Genomic DNA, 17,204 nt, shown 5'->3' with positions numbered 1-17,204 from the left:
AACGAAGTTTCGGGAACCAAGTCGCCTTAGTGTACTGATCATTACCTGAAACTATCATCAAGTTTGGGTGAAAAAATATTTGCTGAGATTTCTGGAGATTCGTAATTTTTGGATGCTTGGCAACCCCTTTCCATGAAAGTGTTTCTCGCCAGTCACTGCTTAGGGCTACATCAAGAGGAAACAAAGCATAGAGATAGAACGTGAAACTACTTTATTGTGTCAAGTTTCAAGAAGCTAGCACAAACCGTGTTGGATTTAGAGTTCCAAATACATCTATCAATATAGGAGAAAACAGAGTGAAACCTAAAAATTCAAACTGTTACTGGAAACGAACGCTTCAACATAGAAGAATGAAATTTGGGGAACCAAGTCAGCTTAGAGTACTGATCATTACCTGAAAGTATCATCCAGTTTGGGTGAAAAAATATATGCTGAGATTTCTGGAGATTCGTAATTTTTGGACGCTTGGCAACCCCTTTATATGGAAGTGTTTCTCGCCAGTCACTGCTAAGGGCTACATCAAGAGGAAACAAAACATAGAGACAGAACGTGAAACTACTTTATTGCGTCAAGTTTCAAGAAGCTAGCACAAACCGTGTTGGATTTAGAGTTCCAAATACATCTATCAATATAGGAGAAAACGGAATGAAACCTAATAATTCAAACTGTTACTGGAAATGAACGCTTCAACATAGAAGAACGAAGTTTCGGGAACCAAGTCGCCTTAGTGTACTGATCATTACCTGAAACTATCATCAAGTTTGGGTGAAAAAATATTTGCTGAGATTTCTGGAGATACGTAATTTTTGGAAGCTTGGCAGCCCCTTTCCATGAAAGTGTTTATAGCCCGTCACTGCTTAGGGGTACATCAAGAGGAAACAAAACGTAGAGATAGAAGATGAAACTACATAATTGTGTCAAGTTTAAAGAAGCTAGCACAAACCGTGTTGTATTTAGAGTTCCAAATACATCTATCAATATAGGAGAAAACAGAGTGAAACCTAAAAATTCAAACTGTTACTGGAAACGAACGCTTCAACATAGAAGAACGAAGTTTCGGGAACCAAGTCGCCTTAGTGTACTGATCATTACCTGAAAGTATCATCCAGTTTGGGTGAAAAAATATTTGCTGAGATTTCTGGAGATTCGTAATTTTTGGACGCTTGGCAACCCCTTTATATGGAAGTGTTTCTCTCCAGTCAGTGCTTAGGGCTACATCAAGAGGAAACAAAACATAGAGACAGAACGTGAAACTACTTTATTGTGTCAAGTTTCAAGAAGCTAGCACAAACCGTGTTGGATTTAGAGTTCCAAATACATCTATCAATATAGGAGAAAACAGAGTGAAACCGAAAAATTCAAACTGTTACTGGAAACGAACGCTTCAACATAGAAGAACGAAATTTGGTGAACCAAGTGGGCTTAATGTACTGATCATTACCTGAAAGGATCATCAAGTTTGGGTGAAAAAATATTTGCTGAGATTTCTGGAGATTCGTAATTTTTGGACGCTTGGCAACCCCTTTATATGGAAGTGTTTCTCGCCAGTCACTGCTTAGTGCTACATCAAGAGGAAAAAAAACATAGAGATAGAACGTGAAACTACATTATTGTGTCAAGTTTCAAGAAGCTAGCACAAACCGTGTTGGATTTAGAGTTCCAAATACATCTATCAATATAGGAGAAATCAGAGTGAAACCTAAAAATTCAAACTGTTACTGGAAACGAACGCTTCAACATAGAAGAATGAAATTTGGGGAACCAAGTCAGCTTAGAGTACTGATCATTACCTGAAAGTATCATCCAGTTTGGGTGAAAAAATATTTGCTGAGATTTCTGGAGATTCGTAATTTTTGGACGCTTGGCAACCCCTTTATATGGAAGTGTTTCTCGCCAGTCACTGCTAAGGGCTACATCAAGAGGAAACAAAACATAGAGACAGAACGTGAAACTACTTTATTGCGTCAAGTTTCAAGAAGCTAGCACAAACCGTGTTGGATTTAGAGTTCCAAATACATCTATCAATATAGGAGAAAACGGAATGAAACCTAATAATTCAAACTGTTACTGGAAATGAACGCTTCAACATAGAAGAACGAAGTTTCGGGAACCAAGTCGCCTTAGTGTACTGATCATTACCTGAAACTATCATCAAGTTTGGGTGAAAAAATATTTGCTGAGATTTCTGGAGATACGTAATTTTTGGAAGCTTGGCAGCCCCTTTCCATGAAAGTGTTTATAGCCCGTCACTGCATAGGGGTACATCAAGAGGAAACAAAACGTAGAGATAGAAGATGAAACTACATAATTGTGTCAAGTTTAAAGAAGCTAGCACAAACCGTGTTGTATTTAGAGTTCCAAATACATCTATCAATATAGGAGAAAACAGAGTGAAACCTAAAAATTCAAACTGTTACTGGAAACGAACGCTTCAACATAGAAGAACGAAGTTTCGGGAACCAAGTCGCCTTAGTATACTGATCATTACCTGAAAGTATCATCCAGTTTGGGTGAAAAAATATTTGCTGAGATTTCTGGAGATTCGTAATTTTTGGACGCTTGGCAACCCCTTTATATGGAAGTGTTTCTCGCCAGTCACTGCTTAGGGCTACATCAAGAGGAAACAAAACATAGAGACAGAACGTGAAACTACTTTATTGTGTCAAGTTTCAAGAAGCTAGCACAAACCGTGTTGGATTTAGATTTCCAAATACATCTATCAATATAGGAGAAAACAGAGTGAAACCGAAAAATTCAAACTGTTACTGGAAACGAACGCTTCAACATTGAAGAACGAAATTTGGTGAACCAAGTGGGCTTAGTGTACTGATCATTACCTGAAAGGATCATCAAGTTTGGGTGAAAAAATATTTGCTGAGATTTCTGGAGATTCGTAATTTTTGGACGCTTGGCAACCCCTTTATATGGAAGTGTTTCTCGCCAGTCACTGCTTAGTGCTACATCAAGAGGAAAAAAAAAAACATAGAGATAGAACGTGAAACTACATTATTGTGTCAAGTTTCAAGAAGCTAGCACAAACCGTGTTGGATTTAGAGTTCCAAATACATCTATCAATATAGGAGAAAACAGAGTGAAACCTAAAAATTCAAACTGTTACTGGAAACGAACGCTTCAACATAGAAGAATGAAATTTGGGGAACCAAGTAAGCTTAGTGTACTGATCATTACCTGAAAGTATCATCCAGTTTGGGTGAAAAAATATTTGCTGAGATTTCTGGAGATTCGTAATTTTTGGACGCTTGGCAACCCCTTTATATGGAAGTGTTTCTCGCCAGTCACTGCTTAGGGCTACATCAAGAGGAAACAAAACATAGAGATAGAACGTGAAACTACATTATTGTGTCAAGTTTCAAGATGCTAGCACAAACCGTGTTGGATTTAGAGTTCCAAATACATCTATCAATATAGGAGAAAACAGAGTGAAACCTAAAAATTCAAACTGTTACTGGAAACGAACGCTTCAACATAGAAGAATGAAATTTGGGGAACCAAGTCAGCTTAGTGTGCTGATCATTACCTGAAAGTATCATCCAGTTTGGGTGAAAAAATATTTGCTGAGATTTCTGGAGATTCGTAATTTTTGGACGCTTGGCAACCCGTTTCCATGAAAGTGTTTCTCCCAGTCACTGCTAAGGGCTACATAAAGAGGAAACAAAACATAGAGACAGAACGTGAAACTACTTTATTGCGTCAAGTTTCAAGAAGCTAGCACAAACCGTGTTGGATTTAGAGTTCCAAATACATCTATCAATATAGGAGAAAACGGAATGAAACCTAATAATTCAAACTGTTACTGGAAATGAACGCTTCAATATAGAAGAACGAAGTTTCGGGAACCAAGTCGCCTTAGTGTACTGATCATTACCTGAAACTATCATCAAGTTTGGGTGAAAAAATATTTGCTGAGATTTCTGGAGATACGTAATTTTTGGAAGCTTGGCAGCCCCTTTCCATGAAAGTGTTTATCGCCCGTCACTGCTTAGGGGTACATCAAGAGGAAAAAAAAGGTAGAGATAGAAGATTAAACTACATTATTGTGTCATGTTTAAAGAAGCTAGCACAAACCGTGTTGTATTTAGAGTTCCAAATACATCTATCAATATAGGAGAAATCAGAGTGAAACCGAAAAATTCAAACTGTTACTGGAAACGAACGCTTCAACATAGAAGAACGAAATTTGGTGAACCAAGTGGGCTTAGTGTACTGATCATTACCTGAAAGGATCATTAAGTTTGGGTGAAAAAATATTTGCTGAGATTTCTGGAGATTCGTAATTTTTGGACGCTTGGCAACCCCTTTATATGGAAGTGTTTCTCGCCAGTCACTGCTTAGGGCTACATCAAGAGGAAACAAAACATAGAGAGAGAACGTGAAACTACATTATTCTGTCAAGTTTCAAGAAGCTAGCACAAACCGTGTTGGATTTAGAGTTCCAAATACATCTATCAATATAGGAGAAAACAGAGTGAAACCTAAAAATTCACACTGTTACTGGAAACGAACGCTTCAACATAGAAGAATGAAATTTGGGGAACCAAGTCAGCTTAGTGTACTGATCATTACCTGAAAGAATCATCCAGTTTGGGTGAAAAAATATTTGCTGAGATTTCTGGAGATTCGTAATTTTTGGACGCTTGGCAACCCGTTTCCATGAAAGTGTTTCTCCCAGTCACTGCTAAGGGCTACATAAAGAGGAAACAAAACATAGAGACAGAACGTGAAACTACTTTATTGCGTCAAGTTTCAAGAAGCTAGCACAAACCGTGTTGGATTTAGAGTTCCAAATACATCTATCAATATAGGAGAAAACGGAATGAAACCTAATAATTCAAACTGTTACTGGAAATGAACGCTTCAACATAGAAGAACGAAGTTTCGGGAACCAAGTCGCCTTAGTGTACTGATCATTACCTGAAACTATCATCAAGTTTGGGTGAAAAAATATTTGCTGAGATTTCTGGAGATACGTAATTTTTGGAAGCTTGGCAGCCCCTTTCCATGAAAGTGTTTATCGCCCGTCACTGCTTAGGGGTACATCAAGAGGAAACAAAAGGTAGAGATAGAAGATTAAACTACATTATTGTGTCATGTTTAAAGAAGCTAGCACAAACCGTGTTGTATTTAGAGTTCCAAATACATCTATCAATATAGGAGAAAACAGAGTGAAACCTAAAAATTCAAACTGTTACTGGAAACGAACGCTTCAACATAGAAGAACGAAGTTTCGGGAACCAAGTCGCCTTAGTGTACTGATCATTACCTGAAACTATCATCAAGTTTGGGTGAAAAAATATTTGCTGAGATTTCTGGAGATTCGTAATTTTTGGACGCTTGTCAACCCCTTTATATTGAAGTGTTTCTCTCCAGTCAGTGCTTAGGGCTACATCAAGAGGAAACAAAACATAGAGATAGAACGTGAAACTACATTATTGTGTCAAGTTTCAAGAAGCTAGCACAAACCGTGTTGTATTTAGAGTTCCAAATACATCTATCAATATAGGAGAAATCAGAGTGAAACCGAAAAATTCAAACTGTTACTGGAAACGAACGCTTCAACATAGAAGAACGAAATTTGGTGAACCAAGTGGGCTTAGTGTACTGATCATTACCTGAAAGGATCATCAAGTTTGGGTTAAAAAATATTTGCTGAGATTTCTGGAGATTCGTAATTTTTGGACGCTTGGCAACCCCTTTATATGGAAGTGTTTCTCGCCAGTCACTGCTTAGGGCTACATCAAGAGGAAACAAAACATAGAGATAGAACGTGAAACTACATTATTGTGTCAAGTTTCAAGAAGCTAGCACAAACCGCGTTGGATTTAGAGATCCAAATACATCTATCAATATAGGAGAAAACCGAGTGAAACCTAAAAATTCAAACTGTTACTGGAAACGAACGCTTCAACATAGAAGAACGAAATTTGGTGAACCAAGTGGGCTTAGTGTTCTGATAATTACCTGAAAGTTTCATCCAGTTTGGGTGAAAAAATATTTGCTGAGATTTCTGGAGATTCGTAATTTTTGGACGCTTGGCAACCCGTTTCCATGAAAGTGTTTCTCGCCAGTCACTGCTAAGGGCTACATCAAGAGGAAACAAAACATAGAGACAGAACGTGAAACTACTTTATTGCGTCAAGTTTCAAGAAGCTAGCACAAACCGTGTTGGATTTAGAGTTCCAAATACCTCTATCAATATAGGAGAAAATAGAGTGAAACCTAAAAATTCAAACTGTTACTGAAAATGAACGCTTCAACATAGAAGGACGAAGTTGCGGGAACCAAGTCGCCTTAGTGTACTGATCATTACCTGAAAGTATCATCCAGTTTGGGTGAAAAAATATTTGCTGAGATTTCTGGAGATTCGTAATTTTTGGACGCTTGGCAACCCGTTTCAATGAAAGTGTTTCTCCCAGTCACTGCTAAGGGCTACATCAAGAGGAAACAAAACATAGAGACAGAACGTGAAACTACTTTATTGTGTCAAGTTTCAAGAAGCTAGCACAAACCGTGTTGGATTTAGAGTTCCAAATACATCTATCAATATAGGAGAAAACAGAATGAAACCTAAAAATTCAAACTGTTACTGGAAATGAACGCTTCAACATAGAAGGACGAAGTTGCGGGAACCAAGTCGCCTTAGTGTACTGATCATTACCTGAAACTATCATCAAGTTTGGGTGAAAAAATATTTGCTGAGATTTCTGGAGATCCGTAATTTTTGGACGCTTGGCAACCCCTTTATATGGAAGTGTTTCTCGCCAGTCACTGCTTAGGGCTACATCAAGAGGAAACAAAACATAGAGATAGAACGTGAAACTACATTATTGTGTCAAGTTTCAAGAAGCTAGCACAAACCGTGTTGTATTTAGAGTTCCAAATACATCTATCAATATAGGAGAAAACAGAGTGAAACCGAAAAATTCAAACTGTTACTGGAAATGAACGCTTCAACATAGAAGAACGAAATTTGGTGAACCAAGTGGGCTTAGTGTTCTGATCATTACCTGAAAGTTTCATCCAGTTTGGGTGAAAAAATATTTGCTGAGATTTCTGGAGATTCGTAATTTTTGGACGCTTGTCAACCCCTTTATATGGAAGTGTTTCTCGCCAGTCACTGCTAAGGGCTACATCAAGAGGAAACAAAACATAGAGACAGAACGTGAAACTACTTTATTGCGTCAAGTTTCAAGAAGCTAGCACAAACCGTGTTGGATTTAGAGTTCCAAATACATCTATCAATATAGGAGAAAACAGAGTGAAACCTAAAAATTCAAACTGTTACTGGAAACGAACGCTTCAACATAGAAGAACGAAGTTTCGGGAACCAAGTCGCCTTAGTGTACTGATCATTACCTGAAACTATCATCAAGTTTGGGTGAAAAAATATTTGCTGAGATTTCTGGAGATTCGTAATTTTTGGACGCTTGTCAACCCCTTTATAAGGAAGTGTTTCTCTCCAGTCAGTGCTTAGGGCTACATCAAGAGGAAACAAAACATAGAGATAGAACGTGAAACTACATTATTGTGTCAAGTTTCAAGAAGCTAGCACAAACCGTGTTGTATTTAGAGTTCCAAATACATCTATCAATATAGGAGAAATCAGAGTGAAACCGAAAAATTCAAACTGTTACTGGAAACGAACGCTTCAACATAGAAGAACGAAATTTGGTGAACCAAGTGGGCTTAGTGTACTGATCATTACCTGAAAGGATCATCAAGTTTGGGTTAAAAAATATTTGCTGAGATTTCTGGAGATTCGTAATTTTTGGACGCTTGGCAACCCCTTTATATGGAAGTGTTTCTCGCCAGTCACTGCTTAGGGCTACATCAAGAGGAAACAAAACATAGAGATAGAACGTGAAACTACATTATTGTGTCAAGTTTCAAGAAGCTAGCACAAACCGCGTTGGATTTAGAGATCCAAATACATCTATCAATATAGGAGAAAACCGAGTGAAACCTAAAAATTCAAACTGTTACTGGAAACGAACGCTTCAACATAGAAGAACGAAATTTGGTGAACCAAGTGGGCTTAGTGTTCTGATAATTACCTGAAAGTTTCATCCAGTTTGGGTGAAAAAATATTTGCTGAGATTTCTGGAGATTCGTAATTTTTGGACGCTTGGCAACCCGTTTCCATGAAAGTGTTTCTCGCCAGTCACTGCTAAGGGCTACATCAAGAGGAAACAAAACATAGAGACAGAACGTGAAACTACTTTATTGCGTCAAGTTTCAAGAAGCTAGCACAAACCGTGTTGGATTTAGAGTTCCAAATACCTCTATCAATATAGGAGAAAATAGAGTGAAACCTAAAAATTCAAACTGTTACTGAAAATGAACGCTTCAACATAGAAGGACGAAGTTGCGGGAACCAAGTCGCCTTAGTGTACTGATCATTACCTGAAAGTATCATCCAGTTTGGGTGAAAAAATATTTGCTGAGATTTCTGGAGATTCGTAATTTTTGGACGCTTGGCAACCCGTTTCAATGAAAGTGTTTCTCCCAGTCACTGCTAAGGGCTACATCAAGAGGAAACAAAACATAGAGACAGAACGTGAAACTACTTTATTGTGTCAAGTTTCAAGAAGCTAGCACAAACCGTGTTGGATTTAGAGTTCCAAATACATCTATCAATATAGGAGAAAACAGAATGAAACCTAAAAATTCAAACTGTTACTGGAAATGAACGCTTCAACATAGAAGGACGAAGTTGCGGGAACCAAGTCGCCTTAGTGTACTGATCATTACCTGAAACTATCATCAAGTTTGGGTGAAAAAATATTTGCTGAGATTTCTGGAGATCCGTAATTTTTGGACGCTTGGCAACCCCTTTATATGGAAGTGTTTCTCGCCAGTCACTGCTTAGGGCTACATCAAGAGGAAACAAAACATAGAGATAGAACGTGAAACTACATTATTGTGTCAAGTTTCAAGAAGCTAGCACAAACCGTGTTGTATTTAGAGTTCCAAATACATCTATCAATATAGGAGAAAACAGAGTGAAACCGAAAAATTCAAACTGTTACTGGAAATGAACGCTTCAACATAGAAGAACGAAATTTGGTGAACCAAGTGGGCTTAGTGTTCTGATCATTACCTGAAAGTTTCATCCAGTTTGGGTGAAAAAATATTTGCTGAGATTTCTGGAGATTCGTAATTTTTGGACGCTTGTCAACCCCTTTATATGGAAGTGTTTCTCGCCAGTCACTGCTAAGGGCTACATCAAGAGGAAACAAAACATAGAGACAGAACGTGAAACTACTTTATTGCGTCAAGTTTCAAGAAGCTAGCACAAACCGTGTTGGATTTAGAGTTCCAAATACATCTATCAATATAGGAGAAAACAGAGTGAAACCTAAAAATTCAAACTGTTACTGGAAACGAACGCTTCAACATAGAAGAACGAAGTTTCGGGAACCAAGTCGCCTTAGTGTACTGATCATTACCTGAAACTATCATCAAGTTTGGGTGAAAAAATATTTGCTGAGATTTCTGGAGATTCGTAATTTTTGGACGCTTGTCAACCCCTTTATAAGGAAGTGTTTCTCTCCAGTCAGTGCTTAGGGCTACATCAAGAGGAAACAAAACATAGAGATAGAACGTGAAACTACATTATTGTGTCAAGTTTCAAGAAGCTAGCACAAACCGTGTTGTATTTAGAGTTCCAAATACATCTATCAATATAGGAGAAATCAGAGTGAAACCGAAAAATTCAAACTGTTAATGGAAACGAACGCTTCAACATAGAAGAACGAAATTTGGTGAACCAAGTGGGCTTAGTGTACTGATCATTACCTGAAAGTATCATCCAGTTTGGGTGAAAAAATATTTGCTGAGATTTCTGGAGATTCGTAATTTTTGGACGCTTGGCAACCCCTTTATATGGAAGTGTTTCTCGCCAGTCACTGCTTAGGGCTACATCAAGAGGAAACAAAACATAGAGATAGAACGTGAAACTACATTATTGTGTCAAGTTTCAAGAAGCTAGCACAAACCGCGTTGGATTTAGAGATCCAAATACATCTATCAATATAGGAGAAAACCGAGTGAAACCTAAAAATTCAAACTGTTACTGGAAACGAACGCTTCAACATAGAAGAACGAAATTTGGTGAACCAAGTGGGCTTAGTGTTCTGATAATTACCTGAAAGTTTCATCCAGTTTGGGTGAAAAAATATTTGCTGAGATTTCTGGAGATTCGTAATTTTTGGACGCTTGGCAACCCGTTTCCATGAAAGTGTTTCTCGCCAGTCACTGCTAAGGGCTACATCAAGAGGAAACAAAACATAGAGACAGAACGTGAAACTACTTTATTGCGTCAAGTTTCAAGAAGCTAGCACAAACCGTGTTGGATTTAGAGTTCCAAATACCTCTATCAATATAGGAGAAAACAGAGTGAAACCTAAAAATTCAAACTGTTACTGAAAATGAACGCTTCAACATAGAAGGACGAAGTTGCGGGAACCAAGTCGCCTTAGTGTACTGATCATTACCTGAAAGTATCATCCAGTTTGGGTGAAAAAATATTTGCTGAGATTTCTGGAGATTCGTAATTTTTGGACGCTTGGCAACCCGTTTCAATGAAAGTGTTTCTCCCAGTCACTGCTAAGGGCTACATCAAGAGGAAACAAAACATAGAGACAGAACGTGAAACTACTTTATTGTGTCAAGTTTCAAGAAGCTAGCACAAACCGTGTTGGATTTAGAGTTCCAAATACATCTATCAATATAGGAGAAAACAGAATGAAACCTAAAAATTCAAACTGTTACTGGAAATGAACGCTACAACATAGAAGGACGAAGTTGCGGGAACCAAGTCGCCTTAGTGTACTGATCATTACCTGAAAGTATCATCCAGTTTGGGTGAAAAAATATTTGCTGAGATTTCTGGAGATTCGTAATTTTTGGACGCTTGGCAACCCCTTTATATGGAAGTGTTTCTCGCCAGTCAGTGCTTAGGGCTACATCAAGAGGAAACAAAACATAGAGAGAGAACGTGAAACTACATTATTGTGTCAAGTTTCAAGAAGCTAGCACAAACCGTGTTGTATTTAGAGTTCCAAATACATCTATCAATATAGGAGAAAACAGAGTGAAACCGAAAAATTCAAACTGTTACTGGAAATGAACGCTTCAACATAGAAGAACGAAATTTGGTGAACCAAGTGGGCTTAGTGTTCTGATCATTACCTGAAAGTTTCATCCAGTTTGGGTGAAAAAATATTTGCTGAGATTTCTGGAGATTCGTAATTTTTGGACGCTTGTCAACCCGTTTCCATGAAAGTGTTTCTCGCCAGTCACTGCTAAGGGCTACATCAAGAGGAAACAAAACATAGAGACAGAACGTGAAACTACTTTATTGCGTCAAGTTTCAAGAAGCTAGCACAAACCGTGTTGGATTTAGAGTTCCAAATACATCTATCTATATAGGAGAAAATAGAGTGAAACCTAAAAATTCAAACTGTTACTGAAAATGAACGCTTCAACATAGAAGGACGAAGTTGCGGGAACCAAGTCGCCTTAGTGTACTGATCCTTACCTGAAAGTATCATCCAGTTTGGGTGAAAAAATATTTGCTGAGATTTCTGGAGATTCGTAATTTTTGGACGCTTGGCAACCCCTTTATATGCAAGTGTTTCTCGCCAGTCACTGCTTAGGGCTACATCAAGAGGAAACAAAACATAGAGAGAGAACGTGAAACTACATTATTCTGTCAAGTTTCAAGAAGCTAGCACAAACCGTGTTGGATTTAGAGTTCCAAATACATCTATCAATATAGGAGAAAACAGAGTGAAACCTAAAAATTCAAACTGTTACTGGAAACGAACGCTTCAACATAGAAGAACGAAGTTTCGGGAACCAAGTTGCCTTAGTGTACTGATCATTACCTGAAACTATCATCAAGTTTGGGTGAAAAAATATTTGCTGAGATTTCTGGAGATTCGTAATTTTTGGACGCTTGTCAACCCCTTTATATGGAAGTGTTTCTCTCCAGTCAGTGCTTAGGGCTACATCAAGAGGAAACAAAACATAGAGATAGAACGTGAAACTACATTATTGTGTCAAGTTTCAAGAAGCTAGCACAAACCGTGTTGTATTTAGAGTTCCAAATACATCTATCAATATAGGAGAAATCAGAGTGAAACCGAAAAATTCAAACTGTTACTGGAAACGAACGCTTCAACATAGAAGAACGAAATTTGGTGAACCAAGTGGGCTTAGTGTACTGATCATTACCTGAAAGTATCATCCAGTTTGGGTGAAAAAATATTTGCTGAGATTTCTGGAGATTCGTAATTTTTGGACGCTTGGCAACCCCTTTATATGGAAGTGTTTCTCGCCAGTCACTGGTTAGGGCTACATCAAGAGGAAACAAAACATAGAGATAGAACGTGAAACTACATTATTGTGTCAAGTTTCAAGAAGCTAGCACAAACCGCGTTGGATTTAGAGATCCAAATACATCTATCAATATAGGAGAAAACCGAGTGAAACCTAAAAATTCAAACTGTTACTGGAAACGAACGCTTCAACATAGAAGAACGAAATTTGGTGAACCAAGTGGGCTTAGTGTTCTGATAATTACCTGAAAGTTTCATCCAGTTTGGGTGAAAAAATATTTGCTGAGATTTCTGGAGATTCGTAATTTTTGGACGCTTGGCAACCCGTTTCCATGAAAGTGTTTCTCGCCAGTCACTGCTAAGGGCTACATCAAGAGGAAACAAAACATAGAGACAGAACGTGAAACTACTTTATTGCGTCAAGTTTCAAGAAGCTAGCACAAACCGTGTTGGATTTAGAGTTCCAAATACCTCTATCAATATAGGAGAAAATAGAGTGAAACCTAAAAATTCAAACTGTTACTGAAAATGAACGCTTCAACATAGAAGGACGAAGTTGCGGGAACCAAGTCACCTTAGTGTACTGATCATTACCTGAAAGTATCATCCAGTTTGGGTGAAAAAATATTTGCTGAGATTTCTGGAGATTCGTAATTTTTGGACGCTTGGCAACCCGTTTCAATGAAAGTGTTTCTCCCAGTCACTGCTAAGGGCTACATCAAGAGGAAACAAAACATAGAGACAGAACGTGAAACTACTTTATTGTGTCAAGTTTCAAGAAGCTAGCACAAACCGTGTTGGATTTAGAGTTCCAAATACATCTATCAATATAGGAGAAAACAGAATGAAACCTAAAAATTCAAACTGTTACTGGAAATGAACGCTTCAACATAGAAGGACGAAGTTGCGGGAACCAAGTCGCCTTAGTGTACTGATCATTACCTGAAACTATCATCAAGTTTGGGTGAAAAAATATTTGCTGAGATTTCTGGAGATTCGTAATTTTTGGACGCTTGGCAACCCCTTTATATGGAAGTGTTTCTCGCCAGTCACTGCTTAGGGCTACATCAAGAGGAAACAAAACATAGAGATAGAACGTGAAACTACATTATTGTGTCAAGTTTCAAGAAGCTAGCACAAACCGTGTTGTATTTAGAGTTCCAAATACATCTATCAATATAGGAGAAAACAGAGTGAAACCGAAAAATTCAAACTGTTACTGGAAATGAACGCTTCAACATAGAAGAACGAAATTTGGTGAACCAAGTGGGCTTAGTGTTCTGATCATTACCTGAAAGTTTCATCCAGTTTGGGTGAAAAAATATTTGCTGAGATTTCTGGAGATTCGTAATTTTTGGACGCTTGTCAACCCGTTTCCATGAAAGCGTTTCTCGCCAGTCACTGCTAAGGGCTACATCAAGAGGAAACAAAACATAGAGACAGAACGTGAAACTACTTTATTGCGTCAAGTTTCAAGAAGCTAGCACAAACCGTGTTGGATTTAGAGTTCCAAATACATCTATCAATATAGGAGAAAATAGAGTGAAACCTAAAAATTCAAACTGTTACTGAAAATGAACGCTTCAACATAGAAGGACGAAGTTGCGGGAACCAAGTCGCCTTAGTGTACTGATCCTTACCTGAAAGTATCATCCAGTTTGGGTGAAAAAATATTTGCTGAGATTTCTGGAGATTCGTAATTTTTGGACGCTTGGCAACCCCTTTATATGGAAGTGTTTCTCGCCAGTCACTGCTTAGGGCTACATCAAGAGGAAACAAAACATAGAGAGAGAACGTGAAACTACATTATTCTGTCAAGTTTCAAGAAGCTAGCACAAACCGTGTTGGATTTAGAGTTCCAAATACATCTATCAATATAGGAGAAAACAGAGTGAAACCTAAAAATTCAAACTGTTACTGGAAACGAACGCTTCAACATAGAAGAACGAAGTTTCGGGAACCAAGTCGCCTTAGTGTACTGATCATTACCTGAAACTATCATCAAGTTTGGGTGAAAAAATATTTGCTGAGATTTCTGGAGATTCGTAATTTTTGGACGCTTGTCAACCCCTTTATATGGAAGTGTTTCTCTCCAGTCAGTGCTTAGGGCTACATCAAGAGGAAACAAAACATAGAGATAGAACGTGAAACTACATTATTGTGTCAAGTTTCAAGAAGCTAGCACAAACCGTGTTGTATTTAGAGTTCCAAATACATCTATCAATATAGGAGAAAACAGAGTGAAACCTAAAAATTCAAACTGTTACTGGAAACGAACGCTTCAACATAGAAGAACGAAGTTTCGGGAACCAAGTCGCCTTAGTGTACTGATCATTACCTGAAACTATCATCAAGTTTGGGTGAAAAAATATTTGCTGAGTTTTCTGGAGATTCGTAATTTTTGGACGCTTGTCAACCCCTTTATATGGAAGTGTTTCTCTCCAGTCAGTGCTTAGGGCTACATCAAGAGGAAACAAAACATAGAGATAGAACGTGAAACTACATTATTGTGTCAAGTTTCAAGAAGCTAGCACAAACCGTGTTGTATTTAGAGTTCCAAATACATCTATCAATATAGGAGAAATCAGAGTGAAACCGAAAAATTCAAACTGTTACTGGAAACGAACGCTTCAACATAGAAGAACGAAATTTGGTGAACCAAGTGGGCTTAGTGTACTGATCATTACCTGAAAGTATCATCCAGTTTGGGTGAAAAAATATTTGCTGAGATTTCTGGAGATTCGTAATTTTTGGACGCTTGGCAACCCCTTTATATGGAAGTGTTTCTCGCCAGTCACTGGTTAGGGCTACATCAAGAGGAAACAAAACATAGAGATAGAACGTGAAACTACATTATTGTGTCAAGTTTCAAGAAGCTAGCACAAACCGCGTTGGATTTAGAGATCCAAATACATCTATCAATATAGGAGAAAACCGAGTGAAACCTAAAAATTCAAACTGTTACTGGAAACGAACGCTTCAACATAGAAGAACGAAATTTGGTGAACCAAGTGGGCTTAGTGTTCTGATAATTACCTGAAAGTTTCATCCAGTTTGGGTGAAAAAATATTTGCTGAGATTTCTGGAGATTCGTAATTTTTGGACGCTTGGCAACCCGTTTCCATGAAAGTGTTTCTCGCCAGTCACTGCTAAGGGCTACATCAAGAGGAAACAAAACATAGAGACAGAACGTGAAACTACTTTATTGCGTCAAGTTTCAAGAAGCTAGCACAAACCGTGTTGGATTTAGAGTTCCAAATACCTCTATCAATATAGGAGAAAATAGAGTGAAACCTAAAAATTCAAACTGTTACTGAAAATGAACGCTTCAACATAGAAGGACGAAGTTGCGGGAACCAAGTCGCCTTAGTGTACTGATCATTACCTGAAAGTATCATCCAGTTTGGGTGAAAAAATATTTGCTGAGATTTCTGGAGATTCGTAATTTTTGGACGCTTGGCAACCCGTTTCAATGAAAGTGTTTCTCCCAGTCACTGCTAAGGGCTACATCAAGAGGAAACAAAACATAGAGACAGAACGTGAAACTACTTTATTGTGTCAAGTTTCAAGAAGCTAGCACAAACCATGTTGGATTTAGAGTTCCAAATACATCTATCAATATAGGAGAAAACAGAATGAAACCTAAAAATTCAAACTGTTACTGGAAATGAACGCTTCAACATAGAAGGACGAAGTTGCGGGAACCAAGTCGCCTTAGTGTACTGATCATTACCTGAAAGTATCATCCAGTTTGGGTGAAAAAATATTTGCTGAGATTTCTGGAGATTCGTAATTTTTGGACGCTTGGCAACCCCTTTATATGGAAGTGTTTCTCGCCAGTCAGTGCTTAGGGCTACATCAAGAGGAAACAAAACATAGAGATAGAACGTGAAACTACATTATTGTGTCAAGTTTCAAGAAGCTAGCACAAACCGTGTTGTATTTAGAGTTCCAAATACATCTATCAATATAGGAGAAAACAGAGTGAAACCGAAAAATTCAAACTGTTACTGGAAACGAACGCTTCAATATAGAAGAATGAAATTTGGGGAACCAAGTCAGCTTAGTGTACTGATCATTACCTGAAAGTTTCATCCAGTTTGGGTGAAAAAATATTTGCTGAGATTTCTGGAGATTCGTAATTTTTGGACGCTTGTCAACCCGTTTCCATGAAAGTGTTTCTCGCCAGTCACTGCTAAGGGCTACATCAAGAGGAAACAAAACATAGAGACAGAACGTGAAACTACTTTATTGCGTCAAGTTTCAAGAAGCTAGCACAAACCGTGTTGGATTTAGAGTTCCAAATACATCTATCAATATAGGAGAAAATAGAGTGAAACCTAAAAATTCAAACTGTTACTGGAAATGAACGCTTCAACATAGAAGGACGAAGTTGCGGGAACCAAGTTGCCTTAGTGTACTGATCATTACCTGAAAGTATCATCCAGTTTGGGTGAAAAAATATTTGCTGAGATTTCTGGAGATTCGTAATTTTTGGACGCTTGGCAACCCCTTTATATGGAAGTGTTTCTCGCCAGTCACTGCTTAGGGCTACATCAAGAGGAAACAAAACATAGAGAGAGAACGTGAAACTACATTATTCTGTCAAGTTTCAAGAAGCTAGCACAAACCGTGTTGGATTTAGAGTTCCAAATACATCTATCAATATAGGAGAAAACAGAGTGAAACCTAAAAATTCAAACTGTTACTGGAAACGAACGCTTCAACATAGAAGAATGAAATTTGGGGAACCAAGTCAGCTTAGTGTACTGATCATTACCTGAAAGTATCATCCAGTTTGGGTGAAAAAATATTTGCTTTCTGGAGATTCTTAATTTTTGG

This window comes from Spermophilus citellus, assembly GCF_964194105.1.
Source record: "Spermophilus citellus genome assembly, chromosome: 5".
NCBI classification, from domain to species: domain Eukaryota; kingdom Metazoa; phylum Chordata; class Mammalia; order Rodentia; family Sciuridae; genus Spermophilus; species Spermophilus citellus.
The sequence above is the reverse complement of the archived record's forward strand: the minus strand, read 5'-3'. Positions refer to the sequence as shown.